This window comes from Monodelphis domestica, chromosome 3 (assembly GCF_027887165.1).
Source record: "Monodelphis domestica isolate mMonDom1 chromosome 3, mMonDom1.pri, whole genome shotgun sequence".
Lineage (NCBI taxonomy): Eukaryota > Metazoa > Chordata > Mammalia > Didelphimorphia > Didelphidae > Monodelphis > Monodelphis domestica.
In genome coordinates, this window is record NC_077229.1 from 137,530,448 (window position 1) to 137,555,213 (window position 24,766).

A 24,766-nucleotide genomic window follows, 5' to 3' on the forward strand; every position below is an offset into this window, starting at 1 on the left:
TAGAAACCCAGGAGGGTCTTCTCTTCCCTCAAACCTATTCCCTTTCTTGATTTACTATAATTATTAAATAACTTGAGAAATAGAAATTAATAGAAATAGAAATTAAAAAACTTAAGAAATAGAAAATCGCAGTCAGATTCCTATTGGAGGGAGAAAAAAGAACTAGAGGCTGGTGATTAAGCTAGCCATTAGCCTAGGCAAAACAATGAGAGCCAAAAGTAACAGTCTGTTTGCCAGCCAAGGGGAACTCCTGGGGTTCAACTACTAGTCAAGCCTTGCTAAGTAATCTCCACCAGTCCCCAGAAGTTCTCTCAAGGACACTGATCCTTTCATTCTTAACCTAACCTTACCCAGGGGTACCTCTCTTGTGTGTTGAGTGTGAGGGAATTTCAAAGATAGCCTCTCATCCACATAGGGTATTCCTCCATTTTACCTCTCCAGTCCTCCAGAGTCTCTGTTCTTTCACTTCCTCCATTCCCAACCCTTCTTTATCCCCAGTACCTTTCAACTTTACAAGAGTCTACTCAAATGACTGAACAACTACAAAACATAATGATTATCATTTATTGTGAATTCATAAAAAATATAATGGGTAAATTGCTTCTATTACATTTTATGAAATTTGGGAAAGAGTTATAGTAACAGCTATAAAAATCTTAATAAAATGAAAGCTAAATCATCCATTATTTATATACAAATTCCAGGAGGGAAATTCATGCTTTATGTAGCTCACATAATGATTTGCAATGATTGCATAAATCAAATGGTATAATTTTATATGTCCTACAGCATCGATACCCAGAAAAGTCATGAAGATGAAATTATCAAAGAGAAATTCTGGATATGGGTTAACAACCATAATGAACACATCTTGCCAAACCATTCTAATTCCCTTCTCTGACAATTAAAAGTATAAACTCTGATGCCATTTACTATCTGTACAATCTTATGCAGGCAAGTAGTAGTGGGTCAGGGTTGGGCTTAGAGACAGGGGAGACCTAGGTTTGGATGTGACTCTGACCCTTAGAAGCTGGTGTATAATTGAAAATCTGTTACCCTAAATAAAAGAACTACATTTCCCAAGAGCCCACTGACTTCCTGTCTTTACATATTTCCTGTAGACAGGGGATATTAGGCAAGGACGTGAAGGGTCCCACCTCTTTACTTCCAGTCCCAAGCTTGGTGGTGGTAAGGTAGGTGTTTGAAATGGCTGATCAGCAATGGGCATGTGGTTTTTATTTTGTACCCTCTTTATTCCTTGATTTCTAATGATTTTTAATAAACCTCCTAAACTATAATATTTTCATTATTAGAGATTAGAATTTAATTTTTACACTGGGTGACCATGGACAAGTCACTTAGCATCTCTGAGTCTTAGTCTCCTCATCTGTAAAAAAGAAAGTGGAATTCCCTGTCCACAAGGTTAAAGAACCTGCCTGTGATAAAATAGTTAAAGGAGAAATATATGTGCATATATATATTTAATGTTTAGTTTTAGCACATTTTTTCCTCAGTTTTCTTTTAGAGAAGGAGAGGAAAGGGGAGGGGAGGGAAGAGGTGGGAAAGAGAAGATGAAGGAAGGGAAGAGGGGAGGGGAGAGAAGGCAAGGGAGTCAAAAAGATCTGTCATCAGACATTTACTAGCTGTGTGATTTTTGACCAACCACTTAACCTCAGTTTCCTTAAATGTAAAATAGGGAAAATAACAGTACCAAGCCAATAATTTGTTATACACTTATTAGTACAATGAGTAGCATACAAGCAGACACTATATAAAATGTTTGTTCCCTTTCCAGTAAAATATACAATATCTAGATGCCAGTATATCTTCCACAGACTAAATAAATACTATTATTACTCTTTGTAAAGCCATATAAGGGGCTGTTGAAATGAACAGGATACAGATTTCTTTAAAAGCATTACTGAATTAACTTTTTGTAAATTATTATGTATATTTTCGTCAGTGGGAACCCCACCAAACTTAAATCTTCAGCATACTTAAGAAGCCTTCATATCAAGAACTCCTAGAAATTGTTGATGAGGAATCCAGATTAAGCAGCAGGAAGAAGGAACCCTTTGTGAAGAGAACCTCAGAAAGTTCAATCTGATCAGTGTTAAGTCATCACATAACTGAGTGAACCCTAGAGAATTGCTTCGAGAAGGTAGAGAAAATGAAAAGTCCTGGGGGGGAGCAAAAGCATTTAATTATCCAATTTAAATTATTCTAATGGATTTGAAATGCTGCATTTAAGAACTAATTATAAAGATATTATCAATAATGAAAATTTTAATTTAAGAAAATAGTAATTATTTTTAAATTTTCTTTCAAGCCATTACAACAGAGCATGCATTATCACCATCTAGAGGCAAAACAGAATAAGCACAACCTTATGATTATCAAGCGTAACAGCTGATATTTAAAAGGTTTGCAAGACACATTAAAAATTAAATTTTATTTTATCTTTATATAGTTGCTATTCTTATCTCCATTTTGCAGATGAAGAAAGTGAGGCAAATAAAGGCTAAGTGACTTGCCCAGGATCACGCAACTCATAAGTGTCCAGGACTAGATTTGAACTCCCAATTTTCCTGACTCAGATCCAATGTTCTATTCACTATGCCACCTAGCTTTCCCATTCTAATGATATGCAGATATATCATAGACTAGAGTTGGAAGAGATATTTAGTCTTTCCTCTTCATTTTACCAATGAGGAATCTGTAGAGTGACTTGCCCAAGGTAACACAAATACTAAAAGGCAGAGCTAGTATTTAAACCCAAGACTTCTGACTTCAAGACCAACACAATTTCCATTATACCTTGCTGCTCATCTGTATTTAACACAAATAACTTTAAATGATTGCATTTTCACAAGCTCTTTTTCCTATTAAGAACAATAGAGTTACCATGTGAATTTAACATCACAGATCCAGACAGAAATGGCACCAAGGAGAACAACAACAACAACAACAAAAAACAGCTAGAGTAGACCTCTTGATAATAAAGATCAATATTGGAGTTAACACAATTATAAATGCATTGAGGACAGGAACTAATTCACTTTTACATTTATGCCACCATGACCTAGCATAGTTCCTGACCCAAAGCAGGCACTCAATAAATACTTATTCATTCATTGATTATAAATTAATTTATTTGTAATAAAAGATACAGCTTCCCACTGATAATTAAGGAATACAGTATGATTTTTGTTCCAGTAACTACATTCTTATCAAGATACTCTCTTGCTAATCTGGTGAGTAATCATTCTCAATGATCTCTTCCCAGTATGGTTCTATTGCTCTTGGATCCATCCACAGTTATCCAATCTCATGATTCTCATAAGTCCTCCCATGGGGAGTTTACCCAATGTGCTCAGTGACTTTCTTGCTGTCTTTTAACATTTGGATTCCAGTAGAGTATCTGGTCCATCCATCAGCTGTTCCTTACTATGGCAGCCATCTTTTTCTATTCTCCATTTATTCAAGGACAACCCTTGCTCCATTTCTTCCTTAGATGGATGTGCATCTCTGAAGATGTAGCCCAGTAGGGTTGGCCAATAACTCTAGATTATCAGTGAAAGGTCAGGGTCTGACCGGCCTTTCCCCACTCTAGTATCATGGCTATCTCCATCATATTTGGAGAAGACTCAGAAATCAATTTAGGTTTTTTTTTTTAATTCTAAGACCTGAAAATATTTCTGTAACTTTTATTTTGTTTATTTATTTTAATTGTTTTTTAATGGTTAATAAGTATAGCATTTACAAAATAAATTTTAATGTAAGTAAAAGGATTCATACAAATATACAAGAAAGTAGAACAAGTCTGTTCAAGCATTACATTTAGATTTGAGGAGACACAAATCACTTTATTTTATTTACCTGTCCCAGTTCTGTCCCCTCATCTCCTATTCTTTTTAAAATTTTAATTAAAATGTCCTATTACTTGTTGTGTGTCATTTTTAAATAGAAGTGAGAGAGGTTAATAGAGAAGGAAGGCATATGTACTTGTTTAGTAAATTCCAAAATGACTAAGGAGTAATTCAATAAATATTCTGTTTAAGTGAGCTATTATATTCACCATGCATGGATTATCCATTTTCAAAGCATCAGAATTCAATTAATGCTAAAATTAGACTGATTTTAATTGTCCAGGAGAAGGTGGTTGAAGAATTCTAAAGTCTCTTCCAAATATGGTACACCGTGATTCATAATGTAATCCTTTTGACAGTGCAGAAGGCCTTTCGAGATCTTTCAGGGTCTAAGGGTAATCACTGTAAACATCAGTAGCCTTTTTCTGAGAACAGAAATGTGAAATGGTGGATAGTCTCCAGCCTGGAGTCAGAAAGATCTGAGCTCAAATCTGGTCTCAACCACTTATTGGCTATGTGACTCCGAGCAAGTCACTCAATCCTGTTTGCCTCACTTTCCTCATCTGTAAAATGAGCTGGAGAAGGGAATGGCAAACCACTCCAATATCTCTGCCAAGAAAACTCCAAATCAGTTCACAAAGAGTCAGACATGACTAAAACAACAAAAAACAGACACTTTCTGTACAGAAATGCAGAATATTTTTGCCTAACTTTCCTTGGCTGTCCAAATTATAGGTAGCACTGTCTAGGACATTTAGTTCAGGGCATATCCCTACATGATGATAATGTAATCCTAATCATCCTAATAAGCATCCCCATTTCCCTCAGGGAGAGGGCTTTTTCATTTTGGTTTGGTATTTTTAAGAGACTGAGGGTAGAGACAATTGGGTAGGGGGTGAGATAAAAGGAGGATTGATTACCAGAACAACAAATTAGAATTCTTTCTTCTGGAACAAAAATATCTAGGGGGGGGGAGCTATGTTATTGGGGACAGAGCACAGGAAAGTCCAACTTGTAGAATGGCACAATGAAAAGGACAGATCTATCCCTCAAAGAATCTGACTCCTGTCCCCATGTGGTTGGAGAAGAAAGGAGGTAAGCCCTAGGTGAGGGGTACCACCATGATGCTCACTTGCAGAGAGCAACCTGGAATGGAGCTAAATGAAGGATGGGGGCTGTGCCACATGGCATATGCCAAAAGAAGACTGTGAAGAACAGGGTACAGGGAATCAGGGATAAAACAATCTCCCAAAGTCAACACTGTAGAGCCAAGCCTTGTTTGCCTTTTCCTGGTTCTGTTTCTGATCCAGAGACCCCAAAAGATGTCTCTCAGGCAACATTGAGATCATGGAACCAGGGGCTGAAGCTATCCTGAGGGGACTCCAATTCAAATTAATCAAACATTCCTTTGGGGGCTGCTCAATGCTCATCATGCTATCTATGTTGCTGCCTTAATATTTTTATTCCATGTGAAATTTGGTTAAAATATGGGGATTTATAGTATTCTCATAGAGGAAAGTTGCTTCCATACTCTCTAGGCCTTTCTTTTCTTTATCACTAAAAGGAATGGAAGGGACTGGATGACTCCAATGGCCTTTCTGGCTCCAACAGTCTGGGGTTTTATTCCATGAGAAGAAGTTTCAGAAAGGAAGTCTAGAGAACTCTGTGGAAGGGGAGGGCAGCTCTCTGTGCCTTGGTGAGTTTATAAACATATTACATGTGTGTGTACTACCTGTCTGTGGGGACAACTTGCCTCCATGAATTAATGTCAAGCACCAGCAGGGCAGTATCCATCCAAGTAGGCTTCCTAGAGATGCCTGAGAGCTCCAGCCTCTTCGTTCTTTTCATTGTGGAGTAGTTTCAGTCATGTCCTACTCTTCATGATCCCTTTTGGAGTTCTCTTGGCAAAGATCCTGGAGTGCCATTTCCTTCTCCAGGTCATTTTACAGATGAGGAAACTGAGGTAAACAGTTACACAACTTGCCCAAGGCCACACAGTTAAGTGCCTGAGGTCAGATTTGGACTCATGAAGATGAGTCTTCCTAACTCCATGTGCTCTATCCATGGCACCAGACTCCTACATCATTGGTCATGGGTAAATCCAACCAGCCAGAACACTCTACAGATGGAAGAGTATGCCACAAGTGGGAGGAATCTGGGTTTTTGCCTTTTTTTTTTCCATTTGCTATTTTCTACCCTCTACTTCCCCCTTTGACAGCCTGAATCTCCTAGGCTCAGAGCAGGTCCACCTTTCCATGACTCAGGCAGAAACCATGCCAGATGTCTCTTGCTACGGATGTTAATTTTCACCAGGAAGAACAAAAGGATCAAGTCGCCAACTGAGAGCTTTGTCCAAGAGCCAAGATCTCAATTGTTCCCATAGGTGAGAACAAAGTATTGAGAGTCACATTGCATTATACAAACACACCACCTTTGTGGAAAAGGACGGAGGCCAACATGAACACATTAGAAGTGTCTAATTGATGGGGGAGAAGCAGGAAAAGAGGAACAAGGCAGGGGAAGAAAAGGGGGCAGGAAGCCCTTGTCTCAGAGCAGCAGAAAAATACAACTCGGGTGATATAAATGGAACATGGTAGCAAGGGGGCCACCCTTTCTGGCCCAGGTCCGTTATGTTTTACACCCCTTCAGGGTTCTCAGGTGTCCTAAAGGGATTGGGGAGTCTCTCTTCTCTACCATTAGTGAAGGGTCCATCAGTCATGATCCTCCCATTTGGGGGAGGGCAAGTGGCTAACACCCCAGTTCCATTTCACCACTTGACACTGGTTTAACTTTTATAAAAGATTATTTACTTCAAAGATATAGCAAGAACTTACAAATATTCCCCACATTATCTTGGTGGTCTGCCTCAGTTTTGAGGGTTAGGGTTGAAGGAGAAAAGTTAAATTAGGCTCACAATAACATGTGTCTTCTTTCATAATGTGATGAATATGGAAAAAATTCTTACATAATAGTACATGTACAACCTATATCAGCTTACTTGCCATCGCTAGGAGAGGGGAGGGAACGGAAGTAGGGAATTTGGACCCAAAATGTCAGAAAACAAATGATAAAAATTGTTTCTATGTGTAATTGAGGAAAATACAACAAAATATTATTGAGAAATATACATTTTAAAAAGGGTTTTAAAATTAGGCTCATAGCTTATTTCTTAGATATTATTTGTCTCACCAAGTTTACGTTCAGAGCTGGCATCACCATCAGGTTCTGCTGAGCTGGAGATCGAGGGCCCTTACTACTAAGGGCATATCTTCTGGGTTGGCTACAATCCTCAGGCCCCTATATTGTCAGGGTCCAGTATCCTGGAATGGCTGACATTATGTGGCTGTTTAAGGTTTATAAAGTATTTTACAAATATCATGTCATTTTATCCTCACAACAATGCTAAAAGATAGAAACTATAATTATATCCATTTTACAGGTAAGGAAACTGAGGCAGGCAGCTGTGTAAGGATTTGCCCGGGGCCCCCAGCTATTATGTTTCACAGGCTCGACTTGAACTTTCTACATCCAGGTCCAGTACTCTTTGCATACTCTCTAGACCTAACTACAACAGAAAAAGGAGAAAGAGAAAATGTCAAGATCCAGGTCCACTTTCCAGAGGCCATCCAGCCTCAGGAGAAACAGAAGGATGTCCTGGTTCTTCTGTCCCTTATCATATGCTCTGAGTGGTATCAGTTCCTCCTTCAGATCCCCATATTGGAACTACAGCAACAGCTTACTAATCAGTTCCCCTTCATCAAGCCTTGCTCCTCTAATTCACAGTTATTTTCCTAGAGCAAAGGTCTGAATGAGTCATTCCTATATTCAAGAAAGTCTGGTGGCTCCCTATTAAGTCTATAAACTCCTCCATATGGTATTTGGGCAGTTAGGTGGTGCAGTAGATAAGAGTACCAAAATTGGAGTCAAGAAGAACTCAGTTCAAATCTGACCTCAGACATGTACTAGTGTGTGATCCTGTTTGCCTCAGTTTCCCCATCTGTAAAATAAGCTAGAGAAGGAAATGGCAAACCCCTCCAAGATCTTTGCCAAGAAAATCCCAGATGGGGTCACAACAGAATCATTAATGACTGAACAATAGCAATGCTATTTTAAGTTCCTCCATACCTGGCCCAATCCTACCTCTCCACTCTGGTTCATCACTCTCCATAGTCTGTAATCCAACTCAACAGTCCTTGTTGCCATTCCTCATACACAACGCTCCATCTCCCATCTCCATTCCTTTGCTCAGTCTGTCCCTTCTGCCTGGGATATGCTCCCTCCCTTCTCCCACAAATCCAATTTCCTCACCAGCTCAACAGCCTTCCTGGATTATGGATTTTCTTGATCCCCTCAACTACTACTGACTTTTCCTAAGGATCACTTTGCACTTGCTTTATAGTTCTGTGAATAGGGGTGGTTTCATCTGTTATCAGTATTCCCAGGGCCAAGCATCATACCCACAACACAGAAGACTCCTAATAAATGTCTATTGATTGATTGATTGATGGATGGATCAATTTTGTGTACATCTATTCATGCATGTGCCTCTGTTAAGATAGAAACTACAGCAGGGCAGGAAAAGGGGGTGCTTTGTTTTTATTTCCAGGACCAAGCACAGTGCCTGGCACATAAAATCTAGATTAAGTTATTAAATTATGTATGTCTTATTTTGTTGTTGTTGTTCAGTTGTTACATTTCATGTCTGACTGACACCATTTGGGGTTTTCTTAGAAGAGAGGCTAGAGTGATTTTCCATTTCCTTCTCCATCTCATTTTTTATAGGTGGGGAAACTGAGGCAAATAGGGTTACACATTTTTCCCAGGATTACACAACTAGTGCCTGAGGCCAGATTTGAACTCACGAAGATGAATCTTCCTGACTCTAGGTGTAGCACTCCATCCACTGTGATACCTAGCTGCCACACACATTACAGGTACATACATGGACGGATGGAGGTATATATACATCTATACAGTGCTATGAGAATTCAGATAAAAAAATTATTTCTGGCTAAGGGAATCAAGGAAGATTTCACAGAGGAGGTTCATTTAAATTGCGTATTTTAATTGATTATGCCTCATTACTTTTATTTTTAACCCATAAGTAAAGTTTATGAGAAATAAATATTCATATCATGATGAAATAATATTTCATTCCTTTTTTTAAATTCCCAGGTATGTCCCTCTCTCATTCTTGTCCTCACAAGAGAGAAGACCTTGTTCGAAAAAAAAAATGTATACATAAACTATGACTTTCTATTAGTCAATTAGTTCTTTCTCTGGAGGTGGAGATCACAAATTATTCTTCAAATATGAATACTGTGGCTGTATAGAATGTTCTTTTGGTTCTACTAGTTTCAGTTTTCATAATTCCATGTTTTTTAATTAACATGTTCATCATTTCTTATAATTCAGTAGTATTCCATCACAATCATATGCCACAAAATTGTTTAGCCATCGCCCAGTCAATGGACATCCGCTCAATGTCCCAGTCTTTACCACCAAAAGAGAGCTGCTGTGACTGTTTTAGAACATGGAGGTTCTTTCCCTTCCCCCCCCTTGAGATTCTGACCCAACAGTGGTATTGCTGGATCTAAGGGTATACTCGGTTTTTTATAACTCTCTGGGCATAATTCAAGGCTGTTCTCTAAAATGTTGGGATCCATCCAAAGGATTTCAAGAAAAAGTAAACTGAGGATGAGTATGGGATGAGAAAATGTACAAACAGGGATAAAACTTGTTTAGCACCTTTTATTGTATTTACTAACCTCTGTTCTAGACTAGATTCCCGGAGCATCTACAATCCATTAGTTACAAGAACTCTGACACAAGTAATGTGTTTCCTGCACAAACTCTCTTCCTACCCCCTCACCACCGCCATCTTTCCTTCCTGCCCAGGAGAGGAGGGCTCAAGGAATGAGCTCCTAATCGTCCTATTTTCAGTATTCCATGGAGAGGCTCTGGTAGAAACTGAGCAGATTTTACTCTAATTCATTTCAGTAACAATTAAAACCGACAAATGTGTAATGGGGAGGGGATGTGTGGAGACGTGGTTCCCCTTTCCCAGCGGAGTTAGTATTGTCAAGGGACGTGCTCACAAATCATCATCAATTGCATTTATATTGGCTTTAGGGTTTGCAAAGGTAAGATAAAGATTTTTAAAATATTTTATCTAAAAAATTTTAAAAATAATTTTAATATAAAATATTTTATAAAAAATAATTTCTATCTCATTTGAGCCTCATGGTGATAGTTGCTATCATTATCCCCACTTTACAAATGAGGAAACTGAGAAAGAGAATTTAAGTAACTGACCAGTGCTAGTAAATATCTGAGGCTGGATTTGAACTCAGGTGTTCCTGACTCCAGGTCCAGGGTTCTATCCACTGTGTTGCCCAGCTGCAATATAAGACCAAATCTATATACTAGAGTGCAAGCATCCATGTGCACCCACACATACTCATATATACATGCACACACAGAACTTTACTTTCCAAACATATCTGATATCTTCCAGTTAAAGCTACTTACAGGTGACTCATGACTAAATTAGATTAAACTAAAATGGCTTCTGAGGTCCCTTCCAACTTTGACATTCTGTGACTGTGTGTGATATTTCATCACTGTAGGAAGCTCTCAAGAAGAACTCCCTCTATCAGTGCCAATCAGCACCTGCTCTATAATTTAGAATCTTAAAGGATTATCTAGAGCACCAAAAGGGGAACATAAAAGCCTTAAATCACTAGCATTTATACAGGTTTTTAAGGTTTACAAAGTAATTTACAAATACTATTTCATTTTATCTCCCCAACAACTCTAGAATATGAGTGTCCCCATTTTACAGATGAGGAAACTGAGGCAAACTGGTTCCAATAGAAGACTTAAGCTAGAAGCAACTCCTCCCTCATCATCACCTCTTATTCCTTTATTTCTCCAGACTCACTAGCTTCACAAGGAGTCTGACATCATGCCCTCAATAGTACTTACCTAGGCAATACTGACAATCACTGGTCAAATGAATAAGTAAGTCATGGCTCAAGGTGCAGTCCCATCTTGGAAAAGCCATTTGAATGGTCTGTGAGTAATTTCAATCATTCCTCTCTCCTCTTTTCTTGATGCCCTCTGATATCCGTATGTCCAGGATCTCTCCCAAAAAAATCTTCCTTCTCCAGTCAGCTTCCTGACCAAAGACTTTCAATGGCTCCCTAGTACCCTAAGGTTTCTTAACCTGGCATTCATGGAAAAATTCCAGAAAATTCATATGCTTGGTTGGGAAAAATAGATCTTTATTTTTACTAATTTGGGGCTTCCTTGGTAATCCTATATATTTTATTTTATGCATTTAAAACATTATTTTGATAGGGGAGCCATGGATTTCATCAGTCTGCTATAAAGGCTTCATAACACACAAAAAGTGTAAAAAAAAAAAACCCTTTGCTCTAGGGAAAATGTAAATGTTTTATCCTGACATTTAAAACTTCCATAAAACCAGATGCCACCTTGTCTTATCAGTCTTTTTAAACTTTATTTCCCTTACTTGACTCATTTAATAGTCCAGACAAAATAAACTATTTGCCTCAGACACTTTCTAGCTATGTAGCCTTGGGTAAGTCACTTGATTCTGTTTGCCTCAGTTTCTTCTTCTGTAAAATGAGTTGGCAAAGGAATCCACTATCTTTGTCACTCCCCAATGCGATCACTAACAGTCAGACATGACAGAAAAATGACTGAACAGCAACAAAATGATTAAGCAAATCAATAAATCAATCCAGCATTTATTAAGCATATACTCTGTACCAGGCACTGGGCTTGATATGGGAGACACAAAGACAAAAGTGAAGTGCTTCCTCCCCTCCTGGATCTTGTATCCTAAGAGAGGCAGAGAGCATGCCCGTGCATACATGGATGTGCACTCAATTCATCAATCAACATTCATTAGGATCTACTATGTTCCCATTTCTCCCATATCTGGCATGACTGGCATACGTTGCCACCACATCCTTGCCTGCTCATTTAAGCTCCTTCCCTTAAGCTCCAGCTCCGTTATTATCTTTGTCACAAAATCTCCCCTAATCTCTCCCACCCCAACTCGCCAATGAATGTGATGTCAAAGGATCACTAGTCAATTAAGCCCCTGCTCTGTTCTAGGTACCATTCTAGACAATGGGAACACCAAGAGAAATTTTTTTTTAATTCCCTGATCTCAAGGAACTCACAATCTAAGGAGAGAGACAACAGGCAAACCACTGTATACAAATGAGTCATATACCATGTAATAGACAAAAGGCACTACAACATGAAGGGGGGACAGGCGGAAACTGGATTCTTGTAAAAGGTGAGATTTTAGCTGGGATTGATGGAATCATGGCTTGGTATCTCGTCCAATCCCCTCAGTACAGAGATGAGGAAATAGAGGTCCGGGGAGTTTGAGTGACTTACCCAAGGTCACACAGGTAATAAGCATCAATGGAAGGATTTGAATCCAGGTCATCTTACACCCAGAAGCCCTACTCTATGTACTTCCTCCTATATTCCTAGAGCATATTGAATCATTCCTTTGCCTCTGTCAAAATGTTTCTTGTCCTATATTTTTATTTGTTCATTCCTTTTATCTGATCCCCACTATTAGACTGTAAGCTCATTGAGAGTAGAATCTCCATAGTGTTTCATCTTTCTAGTTCCATCACCATGTACAGTCCTTCAATATAATAGAAACTTCATGAATTTGTTGGGGTAACTAAGTGGCACAGTGGCTAGAGTGCCTAGAATCATGAAGAACCGAATTCAAATTTGATCTCAGATACTTACTAGCTGTATAATCCTAGGAGAGTCATTTATCCTATTTTGCCTCAGTTTCCTCCTCTGTAAAATTATTTGGAGAAGGAAATGGCAAACCACTCCAGTGTCTTTGCAAGGAAACCTCAGATAGGGTCAGAAAGAATCAGACTTGACAGAAAATGACTAAACAACAATGCTTTTTTAAATTCAGTCCTTTTTCTCAATCATCATTTCCTATTGTCTGATGAAAACACCAAACTAGCTCTCTTCTCTCATGCAAAATATGCCTCAATGCCCACTTCCTCCAAAATTCCTTTATTTTGTCAGCCTGCACAATGATGATGATCCCCCTCTTATGCCCAACAGCCCAACAGTTAACAACCTTCCCTCCATCCCAAGGTTCCTACACTTTGTGTGAATTTAAAATAAATTGTACCCCCTTATCCCATTTGATAGCCCCACCATTTGGTGGGCTGTGCATGGCATGATGGCAGGATGCCAAAAAACTTCTGTGACTCTTGTGCCACCTGGTGTCCTGGGGCACAGAAGGGGCTGGCAGAAGCCCACAAGCTACGAGTGACATGTCCGGAAGTTAGGACTCAAGACCGTGGGACTGAGATTTAGCCTGTCCAATCAGAGGGTCCCAGGGAGAATGATAAAAATGGGCTATATAAGCAAATGGACAGGTAGCGAAGGCTCTCTCTCTCCCTGTATGGACACCTGCATTCTCTCTCTTCTCTAGAGCATTGAACACTAGTCAGGCACTGGTTTACCTCATTGGCTTATCTTGGCCAGCACAGCTTGAGCCACTTGGAGATTTGAGGCTTGGGCATCAAAGGAGTGAGAAATTAGGGTGGCCAGGTGATCATGGTCTCTGTCTCTCTGTCTCTGTCTCTGTCTCTCTCTGTCTCTGTATGTCTCTCTCTCCCTTCTTTCTCTCCCTCTCTCCCCTTCTCTCTCTCCCTCTCTCTTTCTCTAGAGCACTCACTCTCTCTCCGTCTCCTCTCTCTCCCTCTCTCCTTCTCTCTCTCCCTCTCTCCCCTTCTATCTCTCCATCTCCCTCTCTTTCCCCCTCCCTCTCTCCTTTCTCTCCCTCCCTCTCCCCCTTCTCTCTTCCTCTCCCCTTCTCTCTGTCTCTCCTCTCCCTCTCTCCCTCCTTTTTTCTGTCTCTGTCTCTCACTCTCTCCCCTGCCCTCCTTCTATCTCTGTGTCTGTCTCTTTGACTAATAAATAATTATAAATTAATATATGGTCTCCAGAAAAATTGTAATCATTACAGCTTCCTGCTGGAGAACTATGTGATCAACCCTGATCTCTCTCCATTTACTGAAAAGCTTTAGGGAAACTTGTTTCCCTAACAACTCTTAAACCATTTAATTTTTTCCTTCTAATGAACCTAATCTACATACATAAATTACATTGAAATGTCATTTTCCACTTCTGGAAATTAGCCTGAACCTCAGTGTGACTCTCTTAGTTCAATAGGGGAAGAAAAATGACTTTGAAAGAAAAGAAACAATTCTAAGAACACAGGAGGCCAGAAACAGGACCTTGTAACAACCACAACTTTTCAGTGGTCTAATAGGAGTAAACCTTTTAGACCATTATCTAAATAATAATATTTAGGAATCTTTAATAATTCCTAAATAATCTTTCAATAATTATTCCTAGAAGAAATTAATAAAGCCATGCCCCCAAACTGAGTCATCCTGGGAGGGGGGGAGCTTGCATCCACATAATACTTTAGGTAGGGTTAGGGTGAGGGTTAGGGTTAGGGTTAGGGTTAGGCATACTGTATAGAGAGCTGGCCCTGGACTCAGGAAGACTCAACTTCTTGAGTTCCAAACTGCCCTCAGACACTTGCTAGCAGTGTGAACCTGGGCCAATCCCTTAACCCCGTTTGCCTCAGTTTTCTCATCTGTAAAATGACCTGGAGAAGAAAAGAGCAAACTAATTCCAGGTCTTTGCCAAGAATCAGATACAACTGACACGACTAAATAATGACATATCACTTGAACAGTTCCAAAGCTCTTTGCTCAGCTAGTCACAGTTATATACCACTAGCCTGAAAGGTAGGTGCTTTGATTATCCCCATTTTACAGATGAGGAAACATGCTGAAAAAGGTTTAATGACCTGCTCAAGAGAATACAACAAAATAATCTGAGGTAGGATTTGAAATCATCTTCCCAACACCAAATCCAAAATTCTTTCTGCCATGTATTAGACATGGTACTCATAACCACCCTGTGAGACAAGTTGTATAAATAGCATTATCTTAATTTGTATGTTGGGCAGGGGCTGCAATCCCTGATTTACTGGACTTGGCCTGGACATACAATCTGGTCACTTAGTGAGGGATATACTCCTTGCTGGAAGCTACATCAAAGATGACAAATAACTTGATGGACTTTTGTCAAGAAACTCCTCCACCCCTGTCTAGTGGTCTACACACCAAATTCCTTTTATAAAATTGTAGGAAGATTTTACAAGAAAACTAAGTTAGCCTAAAAGAGGAAAATAACCAACAGGATGAAGTTACATGTTTGACATTTAAGTGGAATCAACCTTGTTTCAAGAAGGGCATGTGAAAACTTTGCTCAGAGGCTAAACATCATTAACTAATATATGGATTCACAGCTTGAAGATATTTTAGAAGTCAGTCAGCCCAGCACCATTTTACAGATAAGGAAAATTAGAGCCATAGAAGCCAAATAATTTTCCCAGGCTAACCAAAGTAGCATATTCAGGACTTGAACTCAGATCTTACAGTTCCAGATGTAATTCATTTGAATAGAGCTACTCCTAAGAGGTAATTCTTTGCCTGCTGCCCCACAGTTGGAACCGGACTCAGAAAGATTTAATTTCAAATGTATCATCTAATGTTTGACTCTATGCAAGTCTCTTCTCTGTTTCCCTCAGTTTTATCATTTGTAAAATAGGGACAATGACAAGATCTACCTCTTAGAATTGTAATGAGGATCAAATGAGATAATAATTGTAAAATATTTAACAAAGTGTCTGACACTTAGAAAACACTATATAAATGTTAGCTAATATTATTATTTCACCTTTTTGCCTCAATTTTCTCAACTGTAAAATGAGGATAATAGCAGCAGCACCTGGGCTGCTGTGAAGAGCAAACGAGATAGAATTAGAAAGCTCTAAGCTTCACTACTAACTTCCTTTGAACCCCTTCCTTATTAGATAGTACAAAAATCAAGAAGACACATTACTTGGCTTTGGATGGTTTCTCCACATCCATCTCCTTCTCTTTCTCCTTCCCCTCCATTCAGAAACAGGAGTCTGGCAGCACACAAGAATACAGGAATCTGCCACGGCACAGAATCTAACACAGAGCTGCAAAAAATTCTTCCCTCTCATCTAGATCTTGGGCACAGGTTTCCTGGTTCTCAGTATCCACCAAGAGAAGCTATTTGGGGGAGTGGCTGTTTAAACATTCATTTGTATTCATAGCTCTTGAATTGCCTCCCATCCAGAAAGAAGGAGTGGAGATCCCAGCTTCTCCGAGCTGAGAGAAACCTCAGAGATCATCTGCCTTTTATGGATGAGGAAGCTGAGACTCCAATGGGAAGGTTCAGAATTTGAACCCAGCTTCTCACTCAGAGACTAGTGTTTCCCCTTGATAAGACTGAGATCTATAACTGCCTCACCTGGGCTTGTCAGTGATAAGTGCTAACTCAGGACCTAGGGAATCTCAGATCTAGATAGTCTGTTGAGATGGCATCTGTTCTCATCACTTCATCCTTCTCATTTTCTCTGATCAAGAAGGAAAGTTGCTGCTGAAATGTCTCTGAAACAGACATTATTAATAACTTCTAACAAGAAGAAGAAGGAGAAGGAGAAGAAGAAGAAGAAGAAGAAGAAGAAGAAGAAGAAGAAGAAGGAGAAGAAGGAGAAGGAGAAGAAGAAGAAGAAAAGAAGAAGAAGAAGAAGAAGAAGAAGAAGAAGAACAAGAACAAGAACAAGAACAAGAACAAGAACAAGAACAAGAACAAGAACAAGAACAAGAACAAGAACAAGAAGAACAAGAAGAACAAGAAGAACAAGAACAAGAACAAGAACAAGAACAAGAAGAACAAGAACAAGAAGAAGAAGAAGAAAGACTTGATGTCAGTCATTCTGCTAGTAATAACTTAAAACAGGTTTTGAACTCAGCTCTCTCTGGGTGTGAGTTCAGGGTACTTTCCATTATGCCAGATTTTCTACCTTAGGGGCAGGTCCAATATTAGGAAAAACTGTGAAAAAGGAAGGAAGAGGTCATTTCAGTCTTCTTCAGCTCCTTTTTGGTTCCCTTCCCCTAAGTACTGACTCTTTTCCATAGTATGTTCTCTCTCTCTCTCTCTCTCTCTCTCTCTCTCTCTCTCTCTCTCTCTCTCTCTCTCTCTCTCTCTCTCTCTGTCTCCCAAAGGGATTTGAATTTTTTAAATGACTCAAAATCTCAAGCTAAGGAATAAAGCTCTAACTGGATTTTCAGGCATCAGATAGTGGGTTAGGGAGAATTTGGAAAATAAATTAGACACTTTGCCAGGAACCCAAAAATCACACTAACTCTTACAATTATGACCTGCAAGCAATATTATTGATTCTACTTCAACAATCTCTCTTACATCTGACAAGATTTATTCCTAATTCGATGACATTTTTATTTCTAAATAATGTGCTGGTTGTATTTTTTGATCTAGGGTCCAGTAGCATGTTTTTCAAGTCTTCCTCATTTCTTTGCCCTGACAATCCAAGGAATGTTCTCACATTTCCTGCCTCAAAGTGACTTCTCAAATTGAGATAATTAAGATTGAGAATATATGTTTTATCTAGTCTAGTAAATAGAAACTAGTTTAGACCAAGGCAACATCCTTGAGTCCTTCACCATGATGAATAGGAAAAATTGCTCTTAAACAGGCATAATCTGATTTCTTCATCTAGATCAGTAAGGGCATTAAAATCCTATGATCTAGCATGTGATTTTTCCCATCTTCATAAGAGAGAGCATGTATTAGCCTAATTTCTCACTAGGTATGCACCCTGGGGTGGGCTGAATAATGAACTTCCAAATTGTATTTAATGGCTTAAGATGCTGGATGAATTTGTCTTTTATCACTGAGAGATCACTGACCAATTAATTGATAGATTATTGCTATCCTGATCAATAAGTTTCTATTTCCTACTCAGAACCAGTCTCACAATGTGTAACGGTCACACATCCAAACGTTTTGTTGCACTTACACTGCCTCTTTCTTAGATCTGTTTGCCAGTTGATTTCCCCAGTTTCTTGATGATCCAATCTGTTTGCCAAGCATAGTAGCCAAAATAATTAAAACAGTTAAGTTTGTTAAATCTTGAGTCATTTAAGCTTTAAGTCTGACCTTATGTCCAAAAATTTTGTTGTTTGTTGCTCAGTCATGTCTGAATCTCTGTGACCTCATTATGAGTTTTCTTGGCCAAGATATTGGAGTGATTTGTCACTTCCTTCTCCAACTCACTTTAAAGATAAGGAAACTGAGGCCAATAGGATTAAGTGATTTGCTATGGGTCACATGCTAAGAAATGACTGAGGCCAGATTTCAATGGAGAGAGAAGAATCTTCTGGACTTTAGATCCAACACTATATCCAATACTCCTAGGCAGCTGCCCTAAAAAAACTTGAGTAGCTCCCAATTATCATTAGGAAAAATACAACTAAGACAAATTATTTATCCCAACATTTAAGCCTTCCACAATTTAGCTCCAACCTATCTTCCAAGTCTTAAATTATATCTCAACCAACTGTATTAGTAACTATTTCCCATCTTCTATCTCCCTCCATTAATTTAGTGCATCCCCCATCCATACAGTATGCTCCATTCATATCCCAACCTATTGGAATAATTTTCTTTCTCCAAACCTAGAACATGCACATCTCAGCTTTTTAGAATAATGGTTTTTCCTTCAAATTCCAACTCAAGCGCCACCTACTAATGAAATTTCCTACAAAGTCTCTCAGCTAAAATTGCTCTCTGGAGTAGCAAGTTAGCACAGAATATTGAGCACTGAGGCTAGAGTCAAGAGTGGTCATCCTGAGAGCAAATCTGATTCTAGTATGCTTGCTAGCTAGGAGACCCAGGATAAGTGACTTAATCCCATTTGCCTCAGTTTCTTCACTTGTAAAATGATCTGGAGAAGGAAGTGGCAAACTATTCCAGCATCTTTTTTCAAGAAAACCCTAAATTAGGTCACAAAGAATCAGACATGATTGAAAAATAGCTGAAGAACAACATTGATCTCTTTCACTCAATTTTCCTAGACCTTATTTGGCTGTCCTTTGTTCCTATCATTCTCTGCCTTATATCATCCTGATGTCAAATTATCCATACTTGATTGAATATCTCTTTAAGGTACTGGCTGTGTTTTGTTTTTTTTGTTTTGATCTTTGAAAATGGAGAATTAGGGGGTTGTTTAGCCTGGAGAAGAGAAGGTTTAGAGTGATTATAAAAACTATACAAGAATATTTGAAGAGCTATCAGGTGAAAAAACTTGTTCTTCTCAGTCCCAGAGGGCTGAAAAACATAACATAGAAAGGATGCAGATAATGAAGAGAAGCAGATTTGGGCTCCACAATAGGAAAACCTTCCTAACAATTTCAAGTGACCCAAATTCAAATGGGCCAACTAGAGGTAGGGACGTCTCCTTGGTGGAAGTCTTTAAGCAAAGGTTGTATTACCATTTGGTGAATATGTTGGGAGGGAGAGGAGATTCTCTTTCATGTATGGGTTGAATTAAATGGCTACTGAGAGTCACATTGACCTGTGTAAGGGTTAAATGATAGGAGTTTGACAAAAGTGAGGAGAACAGTTTAATAAAACACTTAGTTTAATTTGAGAAGTACAGATAGAAGAGAAAGGAGGAAAAAGATATTATTCTATACCCTATGACTATACCTAAATTCCTAATACTAACTAAAATTTCTAAAACCCTACTTCTGTCTTCTGAGGACAGGTGCTTCTTGACTGGCCAGACCAGGCCTATCTAACCTACACTACCCAAAATTTATTCACTAACTATTTTCCACTAATAAATCAACAGCCCACCTATGACCTCCTTAAATAAGGTTTCTCTATCCCAACTACCTGTAGTAAACTGCCAGTAGAGAAACTAAGAGACAGACTTCCTGCACTCTTGAGATCCAAAGGCAAAAGCCCTATAAATGCCAACTGTCCCTTCTTTAACTCTCTCATTTTCTAGGTAACAGAATCTTCAGCTCTGACTCACTGGCACCTGCCAGGTCTGATACACTTAGGAATCTTTCTACTCTCTTGCCTCTTAAAGAGACAGAAAATTAAGAAAATCCCTTTAACATCTATATACATGTCATATGTCCTCTAAGAAATGGAAAGCTCCTTGAGTGCAGGGAATTAATAAATGGAATTTACTAAGCAGTTAGTATGTAACAGGCACCACCCTAAAATGCTGGGGATACTAACATAGAAGTGAAATATTCCCTAGATTCCCTAAGATCTTATTTTTTAAGAAGGTGAGATACATGTGATGGAAGTGGTAGCCAGGAAACATTTGGGGAGTCATAGGAATGGTGATTGGATGCAATGAGTAGTCAAGTTACATGTCCCTTCCAGGAACAATGGTACCATAGTATTGCTTTGGACACTCAGAGACCAAAGCTAAAGATGAAAAGAGGATGGATGGGTTTAGACAGCTGGATTGCACTGTGGGATCATATGTGAAATGTGACTTGGTCCAGTGATCTAGCATTAATCTAGATTAGCTATAACACCATAACTGAGTTTGGGCTAATTCACTCACCAATTAAGGAAAGTTCATTCCTACAGCAAGAGTTTCAAATGTGAGTGGAATGACACAGGGACTTTTTAATTTTTCATCTTTGCATCCTCAGATCCTTGAACATAGTGGGTAATTTAAAATATTTGTTGGGTTTAAATGAGTGAACCTTGCTCATTTTATTTTATTAGGTTTTTAAAACTATGATTGAACAATGCGACATTGAATTAATAGGAAGGAAGCCTAGACTCATACCTAAGGGAAGTGTGCAAAATTCAGATGTCAAGGTCTAAAAGGTCTTGCCCTCAACAAGAATCTATGACTGGATTTTAAATAACTCCCTTGTTTACAGTCAGCATATCAAGCTAATTTCATTCTGCTGACAAAATGCAATGATGGGTGAGTTGTAAATTGTGGGTGTAAGTCATATAGCACTAGGTTGGCATATGCCAGCTGTTTAGCTGTTTAGAGAGAGAGAGTAAATATACTAGGGGAAGGCTCTGGAATGAAGTCAACGACAAGGTCTGAGCAGCTCATGTTCTTATTCATGAGATGCCTGAAGAAAATAAAGTTGTTTCTCACTGGACTGAAAAGGACTGTGTAATATAGGGAGTGGAACAAGATATGACTTTGGAGCTAGAGGGCCTCCAAGAGGGACATGGTTGATGTCTTTAAGTATTTGAAGGGCTGTCATGTAGAAAAAGGATTATTCTTCTTGACTCCAGAGAACAGAACAAGAACAAAGGATGGAAGTGGCAAAGAGGCAAAGAAGCATTTGAATTTGATATCTGGAAAAACATTCCTACCAAGGAGTTCTAACCAAATTGGAATTAGCTTGATGGAAAATGGCAAAACAAAGCATGATACATGAATGGATGGTATGTTACTGTGCTATACAATACAAAGAAATACTTACACAAATTGATGCAAAGAAAAGAGAGCAAAATCAAGGAAATGACTACTACTACAATGCAAATGAAAGAACAGCAACAAACTAATCAAAACTTATAACAGTGAAATTAAAATGACCAAATTTGACCACAAAGAAGAGATAGATGGACATATCCCCATCTCAACTCCATCTTCTTTGCAGTAGGAAGTGGGGGACATTACCCAAAAGAGACTTTTCCTAATATGTTGGTTATTTTTACTGGACATTTTTTCCCCCTTGTTTTTTTTTTAAACCCTTACCTTCTGTCTTGGAGTCAATACTGCGTATATTGGCTCCAAGGCAGAAGAGTGGTATGGGCTAGACAATGGGGGTCAAGTGACTTGCCCAGGGTCACACAGCTAGGAAGTGGCTGAGGTCAGATTTGAACCTAGGACCTCCTGTCTCTAGGCCTGGTTCTCAATCCACTGAGCTACCCAGCTGCCCCCTTTCCCCTTGTTTTTATTTTTTATTATAAGGTATAGTTCTGAGAGAAATGAGAGGTAAGACAGTGAAAAATATAGGTGATATAAAAATAAAAAATAATTTATTTCTAAAAAAGAATATAACTATAAAAAAGAACATTTTAGAGACACCAGATGGGGTGCTTGGGGAGGAGTAATATCTTTGATATGGAGGGCTTGTCGTGCCCTCCTAGGGCAGCTCTCCAGCCTCTGATCCTCACCTGACACCCAGCTCTCACTTGTGGCTCCCAGTAGCTGCTAGCATGCGGCAGCGGCCACACCCCAGGCAACGGCTTCAACAAGCCGGCTAAACCTTGTGAGGGTAGCCATCGGGTCGTTGACCCCTGGTGAACTAGGGCTTTGCTCACCCAGCATGTGAAGACTGCTTCGGCAGAACAGACAGAAGAAACCAATAAGAAGGTTCAACGGCTGAGATGGCGATGCAGCAAGGCACTGTGGAGTGCTTAGGGCGTGTTGGAGCACAAAGGACAACACGGCCATCCAATGCAGCTGAGGAAGTCTGTAATGATTAAAATTTAGGGGAGACTGAGTCATCTGAGGCAGGTAGATATTAGTTTCTCTCTGCAAGGAGTATTATATTTTTAGAGGTTTATTAAAGTTAAGGATTAAAGAAAGTACAGGATAAGAAAAAACACATGCCTAGGCCAGAGGCCTAGACAAGACCTCACCTACATTATGTAAAGAGCCACATCTGCCCCAAAACAGAAGTCCAAGAGAGCGAGTCCCTGCCTACGGGGAAGACCCTTTAAATAAAATTTTGTTCTTGTCCCAGGTGAGAATTCAGTGAGATTAGAGGGCATTCTGGGAGCTAGCAAGGACTCCTGGGAAATGGAGTCCAGAGTTCAAATCTCAATTTTACAAGTCCCCAGGTGTAACGACTTTTCGTGCCACTGGACCCAGGCTTCCAACGCCAAGAGAGTGGGACTGTCTCTGTGCATCAACTTTTCCACTTAAATCTCCTTCATGTACAAGTGTCTTTGTGCACAGAAACGCACAAAGACAATCGTCATCCTCAGTTATAGAGAGACTACTACCAATACCTGTAAATGCAATTAGGATTCATTACAAATATAGAAAATGAGTTCTTTAAAATGTAATGGACTACTTTAGGGGAAGTAGGTTGTCCATCATTATAAAGTATCAAACAAAAACTTGGTAACATTTATCAAGTATTTTGTAGGGAAGATTTTTTTCAAAATATATTTATTTAAGTGACTACAGAGGTTCTAACTCTGAAATTTTGTAGTGCTATTATATGGATTAATTTTCTAACTCTTTGCCTTACTATCATACAAAAGGTATTACCATTTACCACTTGAAAAATGCTCCTACTTTGGTAAAAGATTACATTACATAGACTTTCTTTTTTTTAATACATTTTTATTTATTTCATTATTTTCCATGAAAAAAATTTTTAACATTCTTTAAAATTCTGAATTCTAAATTATCTCCTTCCTGCTCACCCTTCCCATACCCTTTGAGAAGGCAAGCAATATAATATTTATTTTGTATGTGAAGTCATGCAAAACATTTCCATGTTAGGTATAGTACAAAGGAAAACATACACACACACACACACACACACACACACACACACACACACCATAGAAAAATTAAAAAGGTTGGATTTTTTTGTCTTTCCTTCCATCTTAGAATCAATACTGTGTATTAGTTCCAAAACAAAAGAGTGGTAAGGGCTAGGCAATGGGGGTTAAGTGATTTGCCCAGGGTCACACAGCCTCTGTCTGAGGCCAGATTTGCCTGGACCTCCCATCTTTAGCCCTAGCTCTCAATCCACTGAACCATTTAGCTGCCCCTGATAAAGAAAGCTTTTAAAAGTATGCTTCAGTCTTCACTCAGAGTTCACCAATTCTCTCTCTCTGGAGGTGGATAGAATTTTTCATCATGGATCTTTTGGAATTGTCATGGATCTTGTCCTAAACAGAGTAGCTCAGTCTTTCACTGATCATCCTTAAAACATTGCTCTTACTTTGTACACTGTTCTTCTCCCTTCACTTGCATCAGTTCATATTAGTCTTCCAGGTTTTTCTTTCTTTTTTTTATATATATATAAACCCTTACCTTCCATCTGGGAGTCAATACTGCATATTGGCTCCAAGGCAGAAGAGTGGTAAGGGCTAGGCAATGGGGGTCAAGTGACTTGCCCAGGGTCACACAGCTGGGAAGTGTCTGAAGCCAGATTTGAACCTAGGACCTCCTGTCTCTTGGGCTAGCTCTCAATCCACTGAGCTACCCAGCTGACCCCCCAGGTTTTTCTAAAACCTTCCTGCTCATCATTTCTTATAGCACAATTATTCCATCAGAGTCATGTACCTCAACTTGTCCCCAATTGATGGACATCCCCTCAATTTCTAATTCTTGGTCACCACAAAAAAAAAAAACCTTACTATTAATATTTTTATACAAATAGGTCCTTTCCCTTTTCCTTGATCTATTTGTAATACAGATCTAATTTGTATGGAATGTTGGGTCAAAGACTATATAGAGTTTTATAAGCCTTTTGGTCATCATTCCAAATTGTTCTCCAGAATGATTGGACCAGTTCACAACTCTTCCAACAGTATGTTAATGTTTCAATTTTTCCACATCTCCTCCAGCATTTATCATTTTCCTTTTCTGTTATGCTAGGCAATCCAATAGGTATGAGGTATTATCTCAGAACTCAATTTTTATTTGCATTTCTTTAATCAATTGCAATTTAGAGTATTTTTATGTGACTTTTTGTTGTTTAGTTATTTCCCTTTGTGACTCCATTGGGGTTTTCTTGGTAAAGATAATGGAATATTTAGCCACTTCCTCATTTTCATAAATGAGAAAACTGAGGCAAACAGGGTTAAGTGAATTGTCCTGGATCATATAGCTAGTAAGTGTTTGAAGCCAGATTTGAAATCAA